Genomic DNA, 26,502 nt, shown 5'->3' on the forward strand with positions numbered 1-26,502 from the left:
ACAGAGAGAACAAACAGAAAAAAATAAAAACAAACCCTAACATATGAATAATTATAGTAAATGTATTGATTTTCTATTGCTGCTGTAAAAAGTTACCACAAACTTGGCAGCATTAACAACACAAATTCATTATGTTGCAATTTTATAGGTAAGAAGCCAGGACAGGTTTCACTGGGCTGAAATCAAGGAGTCAGCAAGTCTTCATTCTTTTCTGTAGGCTGTGAAGGATCCACTTCCTTGCCTTTTCCAGCTTCCAGAGGCTGCTTGCATTCATTGTGGTTCAGTCCTCCATCGTCAAGGTGAATCACATCTTTCTCCCTTTGCATCACTCTGAACTCTCTGCCTTTGTCTTCCACTTTTAAGGACCCATGTAATTACATTGTTACCACTCAGATAAATGAGGTATCCCTTATCAAGGTCAGCTGATTAACAACCTTAATTAAATCCATCTGCTACCTTAATTCCCTTTGCCACGTAAAATAATGAATTCACAGGTTCTCGGGATTAGTATGTGGAAATCTATGTGGAGGCATTATTGTTCCTACTTCAAATATAAATGGTCCAGATGTTCCAAATAAAAGACAGAAAATGACAGAGTGGTTTCTTTAAAAAAAGTATGACCAACTGTATGCTGTCTATAAGAAACTCATTTCAAATATAATGATATGGCAAGATAGAAGTAAAAGGATGGAAAAATATATGCAAACATTAATAAAAACAAAGTAAGCCCTGGCCAGGTGGCTCAGTTTGTTGGAGCACTGTTCCATGCACCAAAAAGGTTGCGGGTTCAATCCCCAGCCAGGGCACATACCTAGGTTGAGGTGTTGACCCAGGTGTTGACCCTATGGGAGGCAACCTAGTGATGTCTCTCTCTCTCTCTCTCTCTCTCTCTCCCCCTCTCCCTCTCCCTCTCCCTCTCCCTCTCAAATTAATAAATGTATCCTCAGGTATTAAAACAAAAAACAAGAAAGTAAGTGTGGCTATGTTAGTATCAGATAAAGTAGACTTACAAGCATAGAAAATAACCAGAGACAGTGAAAGATATTAGATAACAAAGAATTGATCCACCAAGAAGATGTAGCAATCTCAAGTGTATATACACCAAACAACAGAGCTGCAAAATATGTGAAACAAAACTGATAAAATGGAAAGGAGAAATTCACAAATTCATAACCATAACTGGAGATTCCAACACCCTTCTTTCAACAACAACAAAAAAACAGGTAGAAAATCAGTAACAGTATAAAACAACACCATCAACCAAAAGATTCTGATGTTCACAGAATACACCATTCAACAACAGCAGAAAGCACACGTTCTTCTCCAGTGCCCACAGGACATGTAGCAAGATAAACCATATCTTGGACGATAAAATAAACCTTAACAAATTTAAAAGAATTGAAATCATACATAGTGTGTGTTATGGACTTAATCATATCTCTGGAAATTCATATGTTGAAGCCCTAATCCCCTCCGACATGACTGTATTTGGAGATTGGGCCTTTAAAGAAATAATTACATTAAATGAGATCATAAGAGTGAGGCCCTAACCCAATATGACTGGTATCCTTATGAGAAAGAGGTGCCAAATGTGTGTTTTGACAGAGGCAAGTCCATGCGAGGATCACTAGAGGGTGGCTATCTGCAAGCCATGGAGAGAAGCTTCGGAAGGAACTAAACCTGCTAGCGCTGTGACATTGGACTTGCAGCCTCCTGAACTGTGAGAATAAATTTCTGTTAAGCCACGCAGCCTGTGGTATTTTGTTGGGCAGTGCTAGTAAACTAACACAGCGTGGTCTCTGACCACAGTGGAATCACACTAGAAATCAGTAACAAAAAGGTAGAAGGAAAATCTCCAATCTCTTGGTAACTAAACAACATTCTTCTAAATAATCCATGGGTCAAAGGAGAAGTCTCAAGGGAAACAATTTTTAAAAAATACTTTAAACTGAATAATAATGAAAGTATATAAAAATCTGCAGGGTATAGGTAAAATAGTGTCAAGAGACAAATTTATAACACTAAGTGCATACATTAATAAAAAGGAAAACTCTCAAATCAATAATCTATACTCCCTCTTCATGAACTATGAAAAAAAGTAAAAAAACCCAAAGCATATACAAGGAAGAAAATAATAAAGAGCAAAAACAAATAAAAATAAAGCCCCAGCTTTCCAGAAGTATATAGCTTCTATTTAGAGAGATAATATTTATACACAACACAAAACAATGGAGAGCCAGAGCTTATCAAGGTCAAGAAGGATCCAGGCCTCTTCTATTTTTGAGGCTCCCAGTGTTCTAAAACACAAAGAATGCCAAAACAGGGTTTTTGATATTGTGGTATATTTTAAAGCTTTACATTTAGTAAATGGATCCTTATAAGACAAAAAAAAATGCAGTAGTTGTATTATTCACAAGATAGTGACAATTTACAAACATATAACTTTAGAGTCTACTTCAAAGGGTCCAGTGCTGGGACAAAAAAGTGAACCTGTACAATAGAGTGTATCCTTCATTAAACCTGTCTTGGTACATGTGACTATACCTATAGTTGAATTAAGAAATAATATTATAAACCTGCACTTAAAAATCTGCAGATGTTAAAACATAATATGAACCACCAATTATTCTACTCTAATATTTCTGTGGAAAATGTCTCAGCCAATAAGCCATTCCTTTGTTACTAATTGAGTATTCACAAAACTCTGCACACAGCCAAAAGGGTCTACCATTTGTGGTATTATCATAAAGCCATATTCTGAAATTGCATCAGTTTTCTTGAGTACGACAGTCACGTCTGTTACACATAAAAATGTCAGAATGCCTGTTATGCAAATTGAACAGATAAACACCCAATTACCCAATATGAATGCACAAAATGCAGGTTTTGAATGTGAAAATAACATCACAACTGTACTGTGGTAGAACCTAACAGAATTGTCCTGGAGGGAAACCCAGGGCATCTGACTGTATAAAGCAGAAATTTATATGGTCTACTTCCAATATCTCATCTGCCACTGATTGCTTTGGAGGCGAGCAGCCCCCAAAGTAACCACTTTTGCCATTGGTTCTGTGAGTTCCAAAACCACATGGGAACAGATTCAAGTGGGTCAAAATAAAAAGTGCCATCAGAACAGGGGTCTGCAGATGCAAACCTGCTGTCTGAGCTAAATATCCTCTTGCCTGGCAAGAAGTCAGCTTGTGCTGCCCCACTCGGATTCAAGTTTCTACAGCAAGTGTGCCTATTTCAATCTAGAGTCCATACCAGGAGTTCCATTTTTCTATCCTGGCAGGCCCCACTGATGGACACAGCCCCTGCAGATACAGTGAGAGGTTCATGTTTGGTTCACAGAAAGGAATCAGGGTGCAAAGTACTGTTCCATTTAAGTCTTTGTCCAATTGCCCATGAGTCATGTAACCTTAAAGCTAGTCACTTCATCTCTGAGCCTCAGTTTAATCATTTGTCAAACAGGGATACTGCTCATCATCAAGGCTATTAGGAAGATAGAGTGTAGCAAGATACGGCAGAATGTGTGGTAGATACCAGACCCTTAATGAATGTTAGTAATATTAATAGCTGTCTGTTTCAAGCACGAGAGCCAGAGGAGAAATTCAAAGGGGACCCCCTTTCTAGTGCCTCAACTTGATAAAGTGAGAGAACAAGATGTCCATACCTGGACAGTCTTAAAGAGTTTAAGGATGAATCCTGGATTACAAACAGCCTCAGTCACTCTGAGTTTGAATTACTGTCCCCATTGTACTTTTCCAGTTCCAGGAAAATGGAATTACCCCCTAGTATGTTTCTTCACGACTGTGATAGGAAGTCAAGAGGTTACCGTCACAACCACTGTAAGAAGTAAATAATAGTATTGCTGTTTAACAGACAACTGATGAAAGGTTGGAAAATAGCACAAAAACTTGAGCCTTACTCTGCTTATGCCAAAGCTCATGCCCTCTCCTCTATAACAGCATCGATTTCCAATACCATCATTAATAATTCCTCTGAAAGTGACTCAAGTATCACTAATGCCTAAGATTTATTAAATATTGATAATGTGCTAGCCACTTTCATAAATGAACTTACATAATTTTTACAACAATGCTGTGAGGTAGGTGCTGTTATTATTCTTATAACACAGATTTGGAAACTGAGACCCACAGAGCGAAGCAACTTGCCCAACGTCAAATGGCTGGTGAGTGTCAGAGCTTGGACACAAATCCACAGAGCCAAGATTTACCCATGGTGCGCTTGACACATGAGACGGATGTATAAAAGACAGTCATGATTCTCAACATTCACCTCACAAAATTCTTCCCAGGGAGGCGTGGCCAAGAATTTTAAGCTCCTGGTGTGGCCTAGTGGATTGAGTGACAGCCTGCAAACCAAAGGGTCACCAATTTGATTCCTAGTCAGGGCACATGCCTGGGTTACAGGCCAGGTCCCCAGTAGGGGTTGTGTGAGAAGCAACCACACATTGATGTGTTTTCCTTTCCTTCCCTTTCCCACTTTCTAAAAATAAGTAAATAAAATATTTTTTAAAAACAGAATTATAAAACTCATCAGAGAAGCAAACAGATTTGGCCAAGATCACACAGTGGCAAAACCAGAACTTAAACCAGCGCTTCGTTGATAATGAATAATAACACCTACTATTTATGGGGAGCCTACCAAGGACAAGGCACTGAATTAGGTACTTAATATCTCAGAACAATCCAGCCAAGTAAATTACAATTTTCTTCTTTTCCTAGTTAAGAAAATTGGAGTCAGTAGTTATGGAAATTACATGAGGCCAGGTGGCCAGTAAACCAGCAAATTCAGGATTCTAACCCGTGTTCTTCTATCTTCAAAGTCTGTGCTTTTGTCAAACACTCCAGATTATTCCCCTGAGCCTCAGTCTACTGTTCTCTCCATTACTCTATAATTTCTTGCTTCTACTCAAAATGAAAGAATTTGTTTCTCAAGACCTTATTTCACAAAGTTTGCACAGGTGTTTTTAAGATGAAACAAAGACATTCTAAGGACAAAGATCTTTTCCAAGATTTTTTTCCTTTATCAAATTATGTCTAGCCTTATTTGTTATAAATTATTATATTTTACCCTCAGAGGAAAATGCCCCTGCAAATCTTAGAATTTACAAAATGCTCGTGAAGAGCCAAAACCTTAAATTATGTTTTCTCTAGCTTGAAAAGAGAATTTTGAATATCTGGTAACTTTTTATGCTCTCATTATAAAGTAATAGAATATTCCTGGTCCAAATCTACCTTCAATAGCATCTATCATAATCCTCATTTTATTTATTTAGATTTTTTTTCAGAAAAAGAATTTGAAGAAACATATAATAAAAATACAGATGAACTGGAACATTTAAAGTAAGTAGATAAATAAAAACCTTATAGACAAAGGAAACTAAAGGGAAATCATAATTGAACTTGGGTATCAGTTCCATTTGTGGTTTGTTGACAGGCAAAAATGGAAAATGTTATTTGTACATAATTGATATTATGTAATAATGGGAACAGCTAAGATATACAGGGTCTGGCAGAAGTAAGGCCTGCTTGAGTGTGGTTGGTAGGGTAATAATGTGAGTGTAATAATTTATAGTTTTAATTTGAACATTTCACCTAAAATGTCATATGGTGTGCTGGAGTGTGGTATTGTTATGTTACAGAATTACGTGCTTATGATTTTGTAATAAAAGATTTTGTAATGAAAAAGGGGCATTGTTTGTGCCAGACCCTGTGTAAGAAAAGCTGAGATGGTGCCTAGACAAAGTTGCTCAATAAGTGTTTACTTCTGCCTGCCTCCCTTTAAAAGAGCCTTTTTTTTTTCTTTATTTCACATGAATTCTAGATTAGGGCATAGCATTCCTTTGTGAAATAACATGGTTTTGAATTTATTTTCTCCTGTAAATTGTTCCTGGACACAGTTCTTTCTTAATAAATAAATAAATAAATCCTATATTATAAAATTTAAAAAATAAATTATTCATATCCTTAAATATCTGAAACAACTAGATTTAAAAGAGAGAGAGTAAAGGGAAGGGAAGAAATGGAAGTAGAGAAGGGGAGCATAATCATATAAAACCAGCATCTAATATGTGTGCATGTTTATTAAAAAGTAAATTTCTTCAAGATCTCAAGATTCAGCTGACAATATTTTTCCTGTAATCACTCAAGACACCTCACCCACAAACACCCAGTGACTCCAGGAAAGCCACGCCCATTCACTTATAAACATGGATGAGTACTACTGACATGAATTAATAGGTGCTGACCAACCTTAAGAGCTATAAGCATTTGAGGCTTTGAATAGTTAGTTCATTAAATACTTTTATTCATTTTAAATGTTGGTTTATTTATTCCAAAATTTTAACAAGTACAAAAATGAAAACCTTAAGGCTCCATAGATGAAATCCTAATGAAATAGAGGCAAGATGGAGTAATTCTGAGCTTCCCCATCCGTACACCACTGCCAAGGGTGTGGGTGTGCCAGCAGGCGACAGGTGATCCGAAATAGTGTCTCTCAGCTTCAGGCTCCTGGAGCAAGCAGCCTTGCCATTGACCCCAGAGTGTACAAGTAGTATTTCCTACATATGAAGAAGGGTGGGGAAGCACCCAAAGAGGCTGTGAAACAACAGGGACAGAACGTTGATAAGAGGAATAATTTAAAATAGAAGACAGAAAAGTCACTGAACAGACAGTTGCCTATGATTTTAAACACTGAGGCAATTTAAAAGAGGATAATAATTAGAAATAGGAGTTACAGTGGTGAGCATTGCCAGGCAAGATAATAGGGTTAAGAGTTTAACAAGCAAATAAATACCTTAAATGCTGTAATAATGGTAAAGTATCTAAAACAACTACTTTATTATCAAATCTGCTTCTAGCATACATGCACAGGAAAATAAATAAATTTGGGGGTTGGGTTGGTTTTGAGCTATACAACTCAAAATTGCATTCCCTACAGTGTACTCTGAGATGAAATCACCAACTGGACACAGTTATTCAGCTTTTAATTACACTGCTAGATTTTAAAATGCATTATTTTATTAGTAACTATAAAAATCCTCTTGAGTACTAATATATATGCTATTTCATGAACTGATCATTAGTAGTATTTCTTATTTCAATGAGTATAAAATTTAAATTTTTGTCCTGGGGCACTAAGAAAATCAAAAAATTGGCCAAGTTACAGACTTGTATTCAAACTTAATTTAGATAATCATATAAAGATTATTTCTTATTAACATTCAATTCAAATTCAAGTGATAAAATGCCTTTAAGAATACTCACGATGGTTTGAAATTAAAATGCCTTCTTCATTTTCAAAATTTTTTTTCAATCCAAAATACGGGTAAAATCTTACAATTAAACCTCCTAGAATATTTTTTTTTTACTTTGAAGAAATAGCTACTCAAGATATAAAGTTTTTACAGTCCTTGAAGATTCTTTGCATTTTTCATTGTTTATTTTTAAAATAATGTTAAAAACTGAAAGAATGAGATTAGTTACTTCACAAATCACAAATTTAATTTCTTAGTTTTCCCTCATCCTCAGCCTTATTTTATTTTATTTCAACCAATATACAGATAATTAGCTTATACTAGAGTTATAAATCACTACAGGTATTGTGACTGTTATTACTCAAGAAAGTCTGGTTTGGGAATGTTCAGCAAGGTTACTTTTCTATTATCCCTACAGAAAAAAAAATTCGATAATAACCCCATAAACTATAGCTACTCTTAACACTTTAGTATATTCTCTTTATTTTTGTAATTGGGAAGGTATCAGTATAAATTTTTTAATTTTTCAATTATAATTGGCATGCAATATTATATTAGTTTCAGATATAACAGCATAATAGTTAGACATTTATACGAAGCCTGTCCAGAAAAATCCAACCATTGTTAATATAACAATTTGTATGACATCCATGTAACCTGGAAGCCAAGGAGAGTGGACTGGAATGCACATGTGTGAACAATGATGACTTCACTGTACTAGTCAGTGAGTGCAGGAGACGCCATTGAATGAGCATGTGTACTGAGTGGCTGTCATAGTCAAAATGACTGAGCAAGTAAAGCAAAAAATCTGCATCAAATTTTTCATTAAGCTTGAACATTCCTCCCCAGAAACTGTTCAGATGACTCAAAAGGCCACAGCTGTGGGCAGCTAGTGATTGGCAGCTTCATCACGACAAGGTACCTACTCATGCATCACATCTCCTGCAGCATTTTTTTAGCAAAACATCAAATCACCCCAGTGACTCAGCCCCCTACAGCCCTGATTAGGTACCCTGCAACTTCTGGCTTTTTCCAAAACTAAAATCATCTTTAAAAGGGAAGAGACTTGTAACTGTTAGTGAAATTCAGGAATATGATGGAGCAGCTAATGATGATCAGGAGAACAGTGTGAGGTCCCAAGGTGCCTACTTTGAAGGGGACTGTGGCATCATTGTCCTATGTACAATGTTTCTTGTATCTTGCATCTTTAACAAATGTCTCTGTTGTTTCATATTACATGGATGGATACTTTCTGGACAGGCCTCACATAACTTATGAAATGACACCCCAATACATCTGATACCCACCTGATACCATACACAGTTATTCTAGTATAGCAGTCCCCAACCTTTTTGGCACCATGGACCAGTTTCATGGAACAAGTGGTAAGGGGACAGGGGGCAGAGCTCAGGTGAGTTTCAGTCCCCCACTGTGGATGAAGCAGGGGAGAAAGAGAGTGGGGGAGACAGGGAATGGTGCTCAGGCCAGCTTCAGTTGCAGCCTGGTTCCCACCAGGCTGTGGCCCCAACCAGTCTGTGGCCCAGGGGTTCGGGGCCCCTATTCTAGTATATACTCATAGACGTTTTTTACACGTTAGTGTTATTTTTTTATATAACTAACATCCTACAATTTTGTATCATGGTTTCTAACCTAGCATAGAACAAGCATTTCCTATCTAATTGATTATAGTTAAACCACATTATATGTAATAGTTATATATTATTCCATCTAACAACTACATTATAATTTACTTCAGCAGTCCACTGTTGTTAAATATTTAAGTCATTTACTATATTTCATTACTAGAAACATTACAGACTTCCCTAGTCAAAACATTAAAATGTGCACTGATGTATAACAAAAAATAAATTTTAAAATTTTAATATGCAGCCCACTGTAAAATAAGATAGGGAAATTTCTAGGTTCCAAAAACCAAGAGAAAACTAAAAACCTTAAGGACATGTTGGAGATGAGACCACTCACCAGTGGTATAAGAATCATATATAGACTACAGGGGCTAGAGGCTAAAATTTAACAGGTGTTAGGAAAGAGGAGAAGAGAAGCCATACCCGTTAGAGTCAGAACTAAACTTTGCTTGAAACCAGGAGCCATGGAGGGCTGTGCATTCTATTCTATGAGTTCTGCTTGCCAGCCTAGGAAAGCTGAAAGAAGCTGGTTGTGTATACAGGGATAAGGTTGGAAAATAATCACCAGTAGAAGATCAGAACAGCCCTGGCTGTGTAACTCAGTAGGTTGGATCATAGTCCAAGGTTGGGGGTTCGGTCCCAGGTCAAGGCACATACAAGAATCAACCAATGAATACATAAATAAGTGGAACAACAAATCAAAATCAATTTGTCTGTCTGTCTGTCTGTCTCTTTTTCTCTCATCAATAAATTTTAAAAATTAGAAAAAGAAAAACAGAACCACAAACCTGTGCTTGTCATGGGTGTGAAGGTCATGTTCCCAGGGTGTGGATAGCTCCACATGAAAAATTAATAGAATAGTTTGTCCAAACCAGTAAAACTCATAAATCCTTGGAAAAACAAAATCATTCCACAGGAATGACTCCACAGGGACAATTCCACAACCCAGGACACGTGGACTTCTGAGGTAAACAACCCCCACTGAAGTATTGCTCACAGTTTAAGATTACAAGCACTTCCCACAGAAATGAGCCCCATTGAAGGGGAGCAGGAAGATGCTACTAATGGGACCATTTGAACCCTAAGAAGGAAGATAATAAAGCATTGCAAAATAAAATTTTAAATATAGAAGTGTTAAATGACTTAAGAAATAAAGAAACAAATAGAACTCTGTGCCAAGAACAAATTAGCTATAAATGTGCTTTCTAAAGAGAAATTCTAGAAATAAAAATATTTAATCAATGTAATTTTTAAAAACATAAATGTTCCCATTCAAAAATCATTAGGTGGAGTTCAACAAGACAGGTGTCCAGTGAGAACTGGGCCACGTACAGGTGGGACTGATGCAATAAACCAATATGTTGAGGATAATAGGAGTCAGTTTCCCCATTGTCAGAGAAAGGAGTGGCAAATATGAAAAGAAAAAATAAGATGGATTGGAATTGAAGGTACTGGTAGAACTCATGGTTGTGATTATGAACAGTTTGGGAAGTAAATGTAGAAGTATAAACATGTGAGTGAGGCCTGAGAATTATAGCAATGGTTACGCTTAATACTCAGATCTGTTTCTAAATAACCACTCTCCACTAAAAGAGGAACCAGGACTCCTTGGAGAAAAGACTGCTTTCAGGGCTGGGGTAGGGGAAGTATAAGGTGAGTCTGGAACACCTTTGGAACAGAAAGTAAGAAAATGATCAAAGAATCATGGTTAAATATCAAAGAAGCAAGCACCAGTATAAAGCCTTAGACAAATTTTGGACACTTTGAGCATCAAAATAAATAATGACTGCAACAGATTATAACCCACTGAATAAAGTATGAATTCATGAGTCCACAATGATGTAAATAATAAGTGAATATCTAAGTGTGAGGAAAGCTTTTCCTTACTGTAGACTGTCAATGATTAAATGGAGATAGAATAAAGAAATCAGAAATCACAATTTGACACCATCACAGTAACGCTTAATTCAGCCAAGAAACATCAATGAATGCTAAAGCTACTTGGAGAAAGTTTAAAGAGGAATTGGGTGGGTATTTGTACAGTTTCAAAGTACTTTACAAAACCCATATTAAGTAGAAAGGGATAAAGAGTACTTTTATAGTGGACAATCTTGACAGATACCACTTTAATCATGGTTAAGTAATGGAACAAATCTAAACCACATGCCACCTGATAGAATGCAATGGAAAGAATATGGTATTAAAAAACATGATTAAAAAAATAGAACTTAACCAGCTGTGGGGTGGCGGGTGAAGGGTGGAGAGATCGAGCAGAAAAGGAAAAAGGACTCATGGACATGGACAACAGTGGGGTGATTTCAGGGTTGTGGGGAGGGTGGAGGTGGAAGAGAGTATAAGGGGGACAGATGGTAATGGGGAAAATACAATAAAAATAAACTATTAAAAAACAAAAAATAATCAAAAATTAAAGTTAGCACCACCAAAATAACATCCTTGTATATATCTCTCTACAAATGGAATCCTGTGTTAAAATCTATGTATTTATGTAGACAATTTGAATAGACACAATATTTTTGGTGTATCACAAGTAAAGTAAGGTTTTACTTTACAAACTATATTTTTAATAAAAACACTAACTGCATATCTCTTAAACTTCACTTTGCCATGCTCCACACTACTGCTGATGCTCCAACCACACTATTCTTCCACCTGCTCCCAAAACACACCAACCTCTTTCTCCCCTTAGGACCTTTCCATATGATGTTTTCTCTGTACTGGGCTTCCACTTTCTCCCACACCCCACTGCAAACATGCTCCTTTTGGTCTTCCCACAGTCACCACCTCCCCAAGGAAGTCCTCTCTTACATTCTTCCTTAAATAGCCCTTCCTGGAAGGTCACCTTCCACCTAACACACAGCCACACTCTGCAGAAAACTTTCAACAACTTTCTCTTCTAAAACTGAGTAGTATAGTGTCACATTCTTATGTTAATTTTTATAGTACGGTCTTTATCTTTTGACACACTTATTCAATTTTTTCTTTCACAAATCAAGCTGCTAAGTGCTAATAAGACATATAATAAAAAGGTAAATGGCCTCTGTATTAATCTTAAGTACTGTCACCTGTAATATGATTTTTAAAGCTATACTCTCAAATTACATAAACCCCGTGGGGCTGATTGTCAATGTCTTTCACATGTAAGAAAGCCTCATTGTGGTTGTCATATAGCTTATGCCAAATCTGTTTTCTTCTCCTTCTAAAAAAAAGAAAAGAAAAGAAAACCTTGTTATAAAGAGACTCTTGCGAACTTTGTGCTGGTGAAAGGAGCCACTCTAACAGTGTTCGTGACCTTGGCTTAACCACAGGAGAAACACTTTCTCACAGCATTGGCATGCCTCACATACACATCAGGAAATCCGGTGTTCCTGATAACAAGCATCTAATGCTGGTGAAAGTTTCTGTCATTGGAGTTTTTGCCATTTCCAATAGGAAATGACCTGGACTACCACAAAACAACTGGCTTTAAGAGTCTAGTGATGGCTGCCAGGCACAAGTTGATGAATTATTAACATTACTAGACCTGTCTGTAGCATTTAGGATTTTCAGAATGTTATACAATCTCTTTTCTCAGTCATAACTCAGAGACTTGTGAAGGAGGCAGCTCCTGTCATTTTTGCTTTGCAATTTGGATGCTGATCCCTGGAAAGGTTAAACACCGTTTCCAGGGTCACCAAGAGTTTTTCTGACAGAGCCTACTTAAGCATTCATTGCTTCTGACATGGGGCTCTGGAAGAGAAGGAAAGAGACGAAGTGAGAAATAGCCCTAAACTACGATGAGAATGCAAAGCCATAAGCACATCACCAAGGATAACCTTTCTCATAAACTGCTAAAGACAACTACACCATGAAATATTTGATTATGTCCAATTCTTGCTAATATTCAATAACAGTATCTTCAGAATTCCTGGGAAATAGTAGAGCTAAAAATTGAAATAGAATGTGAAGACAATGAAAACAAAAAAGGACATTGACTTTTTATAACAAGACAGAATATTTATTTTCTATATATACTATATTGATGCTAACACATGTACCTCATATTTAGAAACTTTAATGTAGTTCTGTCATATGTGCTAAAAGTATTAGGCATTGTTTGATTTTTCTGTCTAAGTGTCACAATAAGATCTGCCAAGTGAATTCTGTCATTTTTCAGAGAACACTGTGTTCAGAAAAGTTAAGTAGCTCATCCAACAACATACAGATACCCAGTGCACCTTGTCCCTAGATTATTGTCCTGTCCCCAAGCCATGCCATCTTCCTCTGCCCTTCCTCTGGTGGGCACTACTGATACCCTCATATATGTGGAAAACATTCAGGAAGACATTTTACTTTGGGGGAGGGCATCAGTGGAGGAGATCAATTGGCAAGAAAGAGCTACTAATCAACTGCAGAGGATTTGGGTGAAATGTTAAGAACACCCCAAAATCACATGATCTAAAAACATTCAAGTAGAGAAACTCATTATTGCTCAGTAATCACAAATCCCAGTTTACCTCTTATTCTTGGTCAAAGAGGAGTTTGGAAACCCAGATTAGGTCTGGAAGCGGGCTGCGACTCCAATCCTAGGCTTAGTCCTCATAATCATGTGTGTCATGAGACTGGCTTCTGCACATCTAAGAGTGCAATAATGGTCATTTCTTACAGAGAGCAAAGTAACTGTGTACAAATCAAATCTCCAGTCTTTTCTCTGTTCATGCCAGACACTAACACCTCCACTGCACTGTGGTTCATGAATACACTTGATCATAAAAACTTGGCAGTTCTTGGGGGTCAATGTTGTTTAACCCGGAGTAGAATAAATGCCAAAGCTAGAGCTGCTGAGCAGACTTGGACTTCAAGAAATTCCTTTCAGCTACACCATCCTCTAAGTGGAGTCCAAGTGTGGTTCTTTTACTCCTGAATTCAGCAGCAAACCACAGACTTTTCACTGCGGGATTTGGGGATTTGGTTTGTTTTCCCTTAGCCCTGTGACCATGGCTTTTCTAACACGTGAGCAAGGTCATTGTCTCTGCTGAGCTCCTCTATTGGTCCCCACAGAACAGACTTGGCACCCAAGACGACTTAGTTAGACAGTCCACAGAGTCTCCAGAATGAGAAAATGATGGAAGCACAAAATATACTCAGCTGAGCATTCTTCCTGGCAGTGGAAGGGAGAGCCTGATTTGGACCTTAAAGGTTCAGTGGCAACAACAAATGAACACTGGCTGGTCCTCTTAGATAAGACAAGGTAGGTAATGTGAAAATAAATTTGAGGTACTTGCAGCCTCTCTCTGCATTAAAAAAAAAGTCACACTGCCATACAGGCCACTGTCATGGAGTCATTCAGCTCTGCAGCCCTTGTGTATGATCCAAAGCTCTTTGCATTTCTGACTGTCTCCCAATACCTGAGGGTCAAGTATCCCACTGAAAGCTTGGAGAGAGAAGCCAGAAAGATTTGGAGCTGGTGAGGGTGACTGTCAAGCACAGATGGCTGGTTATTGATGTAATCTGTGTATCTGCGAGGCATGTGGCTTAAGGAGGCAGCTGCTAAACCAATTGAATCAAGCCACAGTTTTCAAGAAGAGAGCCAGTGTGGACTGGAAAGGATAGAATTTTTGAATATGCAGCTGTGCAGGGCTATGATTGATGGTTAAAAATCAGAATTATATGCACTAATTTACTGAGGGTTTTCCCAAAGTATGGCCCTATGGAGAGTCAGAGTGATAATCCATTTCACTGGGGGGTCACTGTGCAAGCTCACCTTGAACTCTCTCCATCCATTGTTCTCCTGGTATGCCAAAATGTGCTCTATTACTGACAGTGCTCTCTCTGTGTTTTAGAATAAGACAGCAGGTCCAGGTTTAAAAGAAGGTATTGAGCTGTGAATTTCCTGTGGAAGGAAAACAGGGAATGTTTTTACTCCATTTTTTGATCACTTAGATGTGTGGCTTAATCTGTATGGCTGGGTAAATTCTGAATTTTCTATTTATCCATGGTGCAACCCATTATGTTAGTGGAAAATGAGCCAACATTACTTTGTTCTGGCTATGTGAGCAGCACTGAACTCTAATTGTGTTGCTCTATCTAAGCCCCAGAATGGAAACTGCCAAGATCAATTCATTTTGATAAATCAACTGTTTCTGATGGCCATCTACACTGAACCACAGCTGCTGTGCTTTTTTCCCTAACAAAATGATTATGAAGCAAGCGTGCTCCAACTATTACTCACACTGTTTTACTGAACTAATGAATTGCTCTGGGAAGCCTGTTATGAAGACTTTTGATCAATTATTGCATGCAAACTGGTTAAAAAGAAATACATCATAATTAGGCTAACAAATCTATTGTGACGCTTCCTCTCCTGATGAACAAATTCCTTGGAGATGGAGGGCTTGGTGGGCACATAGGGGTACTTTGCATTTTTCAGTTTATTGATTTTCATACTTTATAATATGATGGATTAGCAAACGCTGGCTCATAATTGCTCTTTGTCCAGAATTTAATAGAGAAAAAAATACCTTTCAGTCTCTTTAAAAGAGCTTCTCCTAGATGTGTGAGAAGAATAAGCATATGGTCCCCAGCAATACTACTGAGAACATTCACCTAGATCACAATGAGGATGCATTTCAGCTGTCACTACCATGTCATTACAGCCCCTCCTCAACTGCATTTACGTTGCCAACAAGAAGCCTCACCAGATCAAAATAATTGGAATCAGGCCCCAGACAGCTGTGGCCTAGATAAAGGAAACCAAATGTTTTCGTCCCCTGGACACCGAAAAACAGAACACGTCATCGATGGCCAGTTAGCGATGCTGCTCTGCACCCCAGTTCTGCACTTCAGAGTATAACGCTTCCCATATAGTCCTTGGACTGCCACTGCTCGTCACAAGTTAAAGAGAAAAGGGTTCCATTTTCTTTGAAAGATTTTTACTGCAAAGTTGGGAACTCAGACATCAAGTGTCACAAAGAATACTTTACATGGCTATAAAAAGAACCAATAATCCAATCAAATACATGGGCCCGTATTTTAGAATAATTTTATTTTTCAAAGACTGAGGCAAAATTTGCATGAATATATATATTCTAGACTAGAGCCTACCAAATGACAAGTGGAGTATGACTCTGAGTTTATTAAAATTTGAGCTTATATATTACATAAAAAGGGGAAAGTCTACATGAAGAGAAAGTCGTCAGTTGAAACTCTCACAAGAAGTTTTGGGCATCGAAAAGGAATTAGCCCTTTTATACCCACCTAAGTTTAAAGATGATGTCACCATTATGCTCTATGAGATGAAACTTAATACACTGAACATTTTACAGGTCAGATATGAATATGGGTAGTTGAAGTCATTTGGACTTTATGCCCAAACAAATAGAAAAGAATCTCTGGGACTCAAGGGAAGGACTTTTCTTAGGAAGAATCAGTGCACCATCTACCCTGTCCCATGAAAGAAGCCAAAAAGTGCCCCTTTAATGCACCTGCATTTTCCCTGGGCAGTGAGTGCTCTTGCTCTTATCCCAGGGACTCTCCCCAGGAATTCTTGAGCCTCCTCGGCCAGAGAGCTTCTGTTGCTCTAGCTCCTTGTTCCTCTTTTTGCAATAAAGCTTCTCTCTCCCTAAGATAAAGGGAATATTAGCCAACAGTATGGATGGAACTGGAGAGTATTATACTAAGTATAAGCCAGGCAGCAAAAAACAAATACCATATGATCTCACCTATAACAGGAACCTAATGAACAAAACAAACGAATGAGCAAAATAGAACCAGAGGCATGGAAACAAGGAACGGACTGACAGGGGCCAGAGGGGAGGGTAGAAGGGGATAAGGGAGGAAAGAAGGGGAAGGGTCTACTTAAAGAACAAGTATAAAGGCCCGTGGACATGGACAACAGGATAGGGACTGACTGGTGGGGGAGGGAGACCAGGCAGAGGAGAGCAACAGGGGAAATTGGGACAACTGTAATTAACAACAATTTTTTTAAAAAGATAACAATGCCATGTATAATTTGAAAAAGCATGGTTTACTTTGAAGACCAATGTTAAAAGAGTCAAATCACTAGTAATTTAAAGAATGATTTCCAACCTTTCTCACGTTGCAGAACACAAAAAGTTACTATTTGTACACAGAGGGCTGTTTGAGGTCAGGCAGGCTGCCTGGGTTGCAACCTGCCACCCTGAGGACTGAAAGCAGAAATATCTCAGGCAACCTGTAAGTCATTCACATGGCAGCTTTGCTGTCCAGCAGAGGCTCCCAATTTTTTGTGCACCAGGGACCCCTTCAAGTATCTGGTAGCACCTATGAGTGCATTCTCAGAATATTTTTAAATACATAAAATATGTCATAGGATTGAAAAGGAGCTAATTATATTGGAATACAGTTATAAAATATTTTAAAACCAAATGCATGATATAGTACATTTGCTTTTCATTAAAGTATTAAATGAGATCTAGTAACAAAGTCTAGTAACTACTATGATTTCAAAGTACTTATAAGTAATATTTTAAGATATCTGCAACAATTAAATTGTAACATGAAAAATATTTGTTATTTCTACAAAATCATTAGAGTTGTTAGTACTAAAGTGGTATGTGGCCTATATTCATAGTTGAGGAAAATTCTATCTTTCAATGAGAAGTGAGAGAAAATAAGGATGTAATTTTTTCCATATCCCAATTCATGGACCCTATATTTTCTCCATGGATCTCAGGTTGAGAACCCTGAATTAAAAGGAGAAAGTTACAGTAAAAAGAGTCTTCCTTGTTGCTTTCTATTCTTCTATTTCCCAGGTGTGTCCTGTCTCTTACACCCTTTCCTGCCCCTTTTTCCTGCAGTTTCTTGCTATTCTTATTCGTACTTGCCTTCCCTTCATTCTTTCCTTACTTCCACCCCCTACTGCCTTCCTTCACTTCATTTTCTTTCCTTATTTCCCATAATCCACTTCTTGAAACACTCAGCACAAGAGGAGGCCCATGGGGACAGGCCCTTGAATTGGTCTTCCCTGGCAAGCAGTGAAGGTTTGGGCAAAGAGGGAGATGCACCTTCAAATGCAGTCAGGTTGTGAGATGGATATAGCTTGCTCCAGACCAGGTCTCTTTGTTATAAGGAAAAGAAAGAAAGCAGCTTCCACAGCTCAGAATGAAAATGGACAATTGCTTGCAATCTTTAGTCAATATTCAGTCAGTAAAGTCATCCAGTTTCCAAAGTAGGATATTTGTAGACATTATTTTTATCATTTAAATATCAAGCTCTTCCTACAGAAATTAAGGCTACATTAGCTAATCCCTTATCATAATAGGAATTAGTATTAGCAAATCCTAAAAACATTTCTGGACAGTCAAAAAGACTGTAAGAAAAATTAAACATTTAAAATTATTATTCACATAACTTAAATACCCAACCATACACTGGCATTCAAAAGTGTAATAATACTTTACACACACACACTTACCACCCTCCTCCTCAAATAATATTCTAGAAGTGTCTTATATGATTATTCTCTTAGGGGCCACTGGATCCTCTGGTTGGCCTCTGGACCATGCTGGGTAATCCAGAAGACTATTATTGGGTTGGCCAAAAAGTCATTTAGTTTTTCTGTAAAATAAAAAACACATTTTTCACCAATAACTTTATTAATTTGGATATTTTGCAGATGTCGGCTCTCTCCCACTATTGGCTTCTAGTGGGTAGAGGATAGGGGTGCTGCTAAACATCTTCCCATGCATAAGACAGCCCCACAGCCGAGAATCATTTGGCCAAAATGTCAATAGCACCAAGAACCTTTGCAAACCACTCCTGACATGTTCAACCAGTCACAGCACCCTCTCCGCACACTGTACAAATCTTTTTCTGCATTTCAGTTGAATTTGTACCTTTCTTGAAGCATAATACACCTAAAAATATTGTGTGTTTTCTTCCATCTTCAATATTAAAATGGTTGCACAAAAAATTCACCAATTTTGATAAGATTTTTTATCAAAAAACTGTCACAATACAGTCTAACCAAATTGTTTCAAATGAAGTTAAAGACAACTAAGCACTACTAGAGTCTTCATATGGAAAAAAACTAAATGAACTTTTTGCCCAACCTTAATAAATCCCTCAGTAACACGCGAAAGAAATATGCTGAAAGAAATAAGTATCTCTTCCTGGGTGGTGAGGTTCAGTGGATTGAGCACAAGCCTATGAACCAAAGGATCGTCAGTTTGATTCCCAGTCAGGACACATGCCTGGGTTGCTGGGCCGGGTCAGGTCCCCTGTAGGGGGCGTGTGAGAGACAACCGCGCATTGGTGTTTCTCTCCCTCTTTCTCCCTCCCTTCCCCTCTGTCTAAAATAAATAAATAAAATATTTTTAAAAGAAATATACTGAATAAACACAAAAACAAGAGATTCATAAATGATTTTTTTTAATTGTGCTGGGTAGATTAGACTTATCAATAAGGAAAAGGAATTCATGTCATTTTAAATATTTTATTTCAATAAAGCATGTGTTAACAGCACTTAATGTAACTTTGTGTAAAACTATCCAAACTATTTTTGCAACAAAAATTCAGCCACCTAGGTAGAAAACTGTGTAGAAAAAAATGAAAATTTATAAGATCGTCAATAGAGGAAAAGCACTTAATACTATGCTATCTAGCCCCCCCCATGAGATCTATTCCAATCACTTCATGACTCTGACATGAAGTCTTTCGTGTTATTTTATTCTTAATTCATCACAAAGAAGACCAAATCAGGAGGAAGGCAGAAGTATAAGTGTGAAAGTCACACCTGAATTCACACTTCTTTTTCCAGATGATTCATCTCTTTCCAGACTACATAGGTCTCCCTTCCGGTTGTTTCAAGTACAATAAACATGATGTCTCTGATTCAAATCTTGGCTCCCCTAACTGTGTGAGCATAAGCATTTACTTTCTTCTAAGTCCCAGTTTCTCCAAATGTAAGAGAGGGGTTATGAAAGTCAAGATAGACCATCCATGTTAAGTTGTTAGCACTGAGCCTGGCACAGGCTAGGTTCTCAATAAACAAATGGTTGATCGTGTTTACTTGATCCATCCAACTGACCAGATAATATTTCAAACTATGAGAAGAAAGCATAGTTAAATTTTGTATAATGTGGGATGCCTTTTACCTGTTTAGTAATATGTTCTGTTCTCCTTATATTTGGTAAAAATATATGCCAATGGTGACCCAATGCTGTGCCACTTTTTATACACCAAAGTTGATAGAAGTATAATTTTAACACCAAGTATAAGCAGCTCATATTATGCCTAGGACTACATCATCTGCCTTGATACCACATAAAGAAAAAACTCATCCACCTGGAGAGAGAGGACTGCTATAGCACTGTTTCTCTGAAGGAGAATAAATTAAATTTTTGTCATTTCTGTACTTCAAAATCCAAAGTACATTGGTTCAGCCTACATATTTCCAAAATAATATTTTTAAGTACTATTGATCTTTAAAACTAGGGAAATGATTAAAAATCCATCTCCTTTCTTTAGTACACTCAAATATAATATCTGTAAAAGCTTTGTATTGTGGTAATAATCCTTTACTATTTCCTCTCTCTCCTTGGTCTTTTCATTTATTCATTTCCCATTAATCGTAAAATTGAAATAAAAAGAGAATGAATTTTTTAAAGTCACTTTCCATTCTGAAGCTTTGTTAATTTCTTCTAAGTACACTTCAGTGCAGTTTAATTTGTATCTAGGGCAGCACACTGGTGCAGCGCTATTCGCTATTCCTCTGGATAGAAGCAATTAGCTGGGCTAGCCAAATCCTCCACCTGGCCACCATCAGCATATGCACAGCACCAGGAGAAAACAGGAGGCTGAGTGTTCCTTAGGGCCTGTTTCCTGTGATATTTAAAATCCCCACTTTCTCTGCTGGGTCTGTGGTAGTGGAGGCATATTTATGAAACTCAGATAATCTCTGATCCTATTCCTGGCAGACAATGAACACAGTTATATTTCTATGCTCATATTTCAGTACCACTGTGTTTATTTGTTTGTTTCTATTTAAAAACGATTTCATTGAAAAGGACTCTTTAAAGTGCACTTATGCATTTGGCATTGGTTAATAGTTCTGATGTTTGTGTGTGTGTTTTAACACAACTAAGAAATTTTCTGTGACACCAGCTGCTTATCTTAACATTTACCTTAATTCGGACACTATCTACCTGACGATAGTATCAGATTCCGCAGATTAAGGACTCAGTCCTACAAGACGTGACCCCTCCCCTGCTTCAGATGCCAATTGCAAGTCCTGGTTGTCACCTGGGCTTCAGACCCACCAGCTGTAGACTGAAGGTTCCCATTACCTCCTCCTTGAGTTTGATTAATTTGCTATAGCTGCTGAAAGAACTCAGAAAAATATTTTGCTTACTAGATTACTGGTTTACTATAAAAGATATCTCAGGAACAGCCAGATGGAAAAGCAATGTATGTGAGAAGGGGCCAAAGCTTCTCTAGATGCACCACTCTCCCCAAAACGGTGTGTGTTCCCCAACCCAGAAGCTCTCCTTTTGGGCTTTTATGAAGGCTTCAGTACATAGGGATAATTGATTAAGATCCTTAGCCATCAGCAATTGATTCAACCCTTCACTCTTTTCTGCTCCCAGAGGTCAAGCTGGTAGAAAATATTTCTATTTGAAATGCTTGTAACTAACCTTTTTTATTTTTGAACAATATTTATATCTTTATTCTTAGGTTTCAGTAAGAGATGCAGGATTCAAAAGACCTGGAATTTGCAACCTAGAGAGTGATGCTTCTTGTCCTTGGTCATGTTTCTCCTGGTCTTCCAAGCTGCTAAATACCAAACCCACAGGTCATTCAAGGAAAAGGCCAAATGAACAATTACACCACAGAGTTGAAGGGAAGCCCCAAAGAGCTTCAAATCAAGTAACCAAAGTTGTAAATTTCTTCTTCTAAAGCAACTTACCAGTAATTTTTAAAAAATTAGTTGGGAAAACCATCTGCTAAATAGCTTCTTTCTTTACTGTGTACAATTTGAACAGCCATTCAAAGTTGTAGTCTAGGTGCCTAGCTCAGAGCCTAGCACATGGAAGATGCCACATAAGTATCTTTAGAAATAATAAAAAGCTAATTTAGTGAATACCTAATTGAATGAATGAATGAAGACCATGTTTTTTTAAAAGAATTTTTATTTTTCCATTACAGTTGACAGTATTATATTAGTTGCAGGTGTACAACACAGTCATTAGATATTATAAACTTATATAGTGAACACCCCAACAGATCTAGTACCCATCTGACACCACACACAGTTGTTATAACATTATTGACTATATTCTCTTTGCTGTACTTTACATTCCCATGACTATTCTGTAACTACCAATTTGTACTTCTTAATCCCTTCACCTAATTGACCCATCCCCAAAATTCCCCTTCCATCTGACAACCACCAAAATGTTCTACCTATAAGTTCATTTCTGTTCTGCTTAATTGTTTATTTTGTTTTTGAGGTTCCATATATAAGAGAAATCATACATATAGCATTCGTCTTCCTCTGTCTGACTTATTTCATTTAGCATAAAACCCTTTAGGTCCATCCATGTTGTGCAGATGACAAGATTTCATTTTTTGAATGGCTGAGTCATGTTCCATTGTATAGATGCACCACCTCTTTTTTTTATCCATTCATCTATTGCTTCCATATCTTGGCTATTGTAAATAATGCTGCAATGAACACGTGGATGTATATGGGTTTTTTGGTTTAGTTTTTGGGGTTTCTTTGGATAAATACCAAGAAATAGAATTGCTGGGTCCTTCATTGTCTCTTGTTATAGCTTTTGTTTTCAAGTCTAATTTGTCTGGTATAAGTATTGCTACCCCAGCTTTTGTTTGCTTGTCTGTTTGTTTGTTTGTTTCCATTTTCATGAAATATCTTTTTCTGTCCCTTTATTTTTAGTCTGTGCATGTCTTTTGATCTGAAGTGAATCCCTTGTAGACAGCATGTGTACTGGTTTTATTATGTTATTCATTCAGCTTTCATATCTTTTGACTAGAGCATTTATCCATTGGCATTTACAGTAATTATTAATAGATATGTATTTATTGTCATTTTATTGTTCAAAAATTTTATCTATTTTTCCTTCTTTTTAAAAAAGACAGCTTAACATTTCTTATAATACTGGTTTGGTGGTAGTGAACTCCTTTAGCATCTTCCGTTCTGGGAAGCTCTTTATCTGTCCTTCAAGTCTAAATAATAACTTTGCTGTGTAAAGTAATCTCGATTTTAGGTCCTTGTTTTTTTCATCACTTTGAATATTTCATGCCAATCTCTTCTGGCCTTCAAAGTTTCTGGTAAGAAATCAGTTAAAGGCCTTATGGGAGCTCCCTTGCTGTTTTTAAATATTTTCTCTTTAACTTTTGGCATTTTAGTTATGACATGTCTTGATTTGGGTTTGAAACTCTCTGGGTTTCTGTTGGGAACCGCCCTGACTGGTATCAGAGGCTGAAACCCCCACCTAGCTAAGGCTAAGGGAACGCCCTTGGAACCGTAAGCCGGCAAGGAGACAAAAGCTTATCTTCCTGGCAGGAATGCTGCTTCTGCTGCTTTATTCATGACTGAACCCCCAAAAGCTTGGTCGGTTAGCCAAAAACGGGTAAGATTCCCCACGGGAGGGAACGACCTAAGACAGGCACAATCACTTTGGGAGGCCCCCCCAAAAGAAGGACTTGGGGGGCTGCAGCAAAAGGGGGTGATGGACCCTCGCTCCTTGGCTCTGACATAGCCTGAGTTCTCAGTGTCTGGAAGAAAATCTCCTTATCTCTCAGTTGCCTTATTTCCCTTGCTCCACCTAAGCCTGAAACAATGACAGGGTGGTGCAGCTCGGTACTGAGAAGTGCGGATTCCCCAGGGTGATCAGGCCTAAGAAAGAATATGTAAATTACTGTGAAACCTCCTTTGTTTAGAATGCTCTCAGTTGAATGAGAAGGGTCTTAGGAGGAAGTTAGTTTTGTTCCTCAGTCTTACAGCTCTTTGACCCCAACTCAATAGACCGGCAGAGTTCTTTGTTTTCTATAGTTCCTTACTTCCCCCTAATGAGTACTGTACTTTGCCTGAATTATTATGCAAAATGAGCCCAATAAAAGCAGGTATGGACGGTAAATCAGCACGCTCCCCACTAGGGGGGGTGGCCATCTCGTCCCTACTTCCCCACAGAAACTAGTTTGTCTCTGTGCATGTGTCGTTTTTTCTCGCGTGTTTATCGTCGAGCCATCCACAGCGTTCCGTGGTCACTGCTGGCCGGTGACCCACGCGCAACAGGTTTCCTGGACCTGTATTCCTTCACCATGTTAGGGAAGATTTCCATCATCATTTTTTCACACAGCTTTTTCATTCTTTGCTCTTTCTCTTCTCCTTCTGGCACTCTCATTTTGTGAATGTTGGTAAACTTGAAGTTGTCCCAGAGGCTCTTTATGCTATCCTCATTTTTTTTGTATTCTTTTTTCTTCTGTTATGATTGGGTGTTTTGTGCTTCTTTACCTTCCAAATCTCTGATTTGATCTTATTCTACTTCATCTACTCCACTGTTGATTCCCTATAATTCATTCTTCATTTTAGTTAGTGTATTCTTCACTTCTGACTGGTTGTTCTTTATGTTTTTCTAATATGATTTTATGTTTCCTGTCCCTTTGTTGAAGTTCTCAATAAGTTCATCTACTCTTCCCCTAAATTCATTGAGCATCTGTATAACCACTGTTCTGAACTCTGCAACTGGAAGACTGCTTGTCTCAATTTTCTTTTTCTGGAATTTTGCTCTGTCCTTTCATTTGGGACATGTTTCTTTGTCTCCTCATTTTAGCAGCCTCCCTGCATGTGTCCAATATATTAAGTAGGGCTGCTACATTTCCTGGGCTTGGCAGGGTGGCCTTCTGTAATAGATGTCCTGTAAGACCCAGTGGCACAGTGTCCAGAGCTGGGCATCCCAGGTACGCCCTCATGTGGGCTGTGTATACCTTTCTACTGCTGGCACCTCAATGGAAGGAATTAACCATTAGGCCTATTGCTAAGACTGGCTGTGACCACCAACCACCACAACGGATCAGCTGTGCAGAGGCCAACCTCATAGAGGACTTATTTTGCAGTGCTCTAGTGACTACTGACTTTACCTCTTGTATTTGTTGCTTGTGGAAGTGGTTGGGTGGTGCTTCAAAGTGGTCTGAAACTTTCCACCAAGTGTACTGGCTCTGGAACATTCCTGGGAGATGCATGTCAAGGTCAACCGCTGCCTGTGCCCCAACTGGGGCCACCCAGAATAAGCCACAATGCAATCTGCAGATGACTGCTACTTGTGCTGGACTTGGAGGTGCCCAAAAGAGGCTAGGCTATGAAGTGAAACTGGCTGCCACTAGTGCCATGCCTGGGGCCACTTAGTGAGAGGTACAGGGCATTTGAATCCCACATGCTGCTTGTTTGTGAGATTTCAGGAAAGTCCAAAGAATGAGCCAAGTCAACACTTTTTGTATGGAAAAGTCACTGGAAACAGCTTGGGCGGGCCTGAAATTTGGGTGGGGCAGGATTTCAAGGACTCACCAGGGCAGGTGAACCCTGTTAGCCAGGTTGATGGAGACTCATAAATGGTGCCCACCTGCTGGCTTTGTGGGGGGGGGGGGCTCAGAAAAGTAACAATGACCTCTGCCAGCTCTTCGATTTGAAAGAAAGCTGCCTCTCCAGCTCTCACCCTAAAGCCAGACAATTTAGTTTATCCTTTTATGCCCTTGATGTTTTTCCAGCTTCTATGCCCCAGTGCTGGAGCTCAGAGCAAGTGAATCCAAATCCCTCCGTGGGCCCTTTAAGAGGAACGAATACCTGGGACTCTGAAAGCCTTCTGTCTCACTCAGCCACACTCTCTGCTGGTTTTTACAGTCAGAACTTATGGAAATTTATCTTCCTGACATTGGAACCCTGGGTTGGGGGGCTTGGTGTAGGGCCAGGACCCCTCATTCCTCGGAGGGTGGGGAGGGAACATTCACAGTAGAGATATCCCTCTTGATTTTTATCTGCCACATATTGGTGTGGGACCAGCTGTTTCAGGTCTTCATCCCTTCTACTAGGCTTGATGTGCCTTCTTTTTACCCTTAGATGTAGGACTTCTGTTCACTGGACTATACTCTGTCCTTTTTTTATTGTTATTCAAGTACAGTCGTCTCCATTTTCCCCCAACTACTTCCCCCCTCCAGCCATCCCCACCTCCTACCCTCAATCCTACCCCCCTTTCACTTTGTCCATGTGTCCTTTATACATGTTCCTTGACAACCCTTCCTAATCACTCCAATATCCCCCCCACCTCCCCTCTGGTTACTGTCAGTTTGTTCTTAATTTCAATGTCTCTGGTTATATTTTGCTTGCTTGTTTGTTCTGTTGATTAGATTCTACTTATAGGTGAGTTATTCTGTCTTAACCTATCACTACCAATTTAGCAGAAGTGTCCTGAAAAGTTTCATTGTTAATGTTATAGTAACATTCATCATCATCACATTTTCTATATTCCTACTATCAAAAATGGGCAAATATAGAATTGGTCTCTAGATTTTATAAGAAGC

The sequence above is a fragment of the Phyllostomus hastatus genome, unplaced genomic scaffold (assembly GCF_019186645.2).
Source record: "Phyllostomus hastatus isolate PE091 unplaced genomic scaffold, TTU_PhHast_1.1 phas_contig_86, whole genome shotgun sequence".
NCBI classification, from domain to species: Eukaryota; Metazoa; Chordata; class Mammalia; order Chiroptera; family Phyllostomidae; genus Phyllostomus; species Phyllostomus hastatus.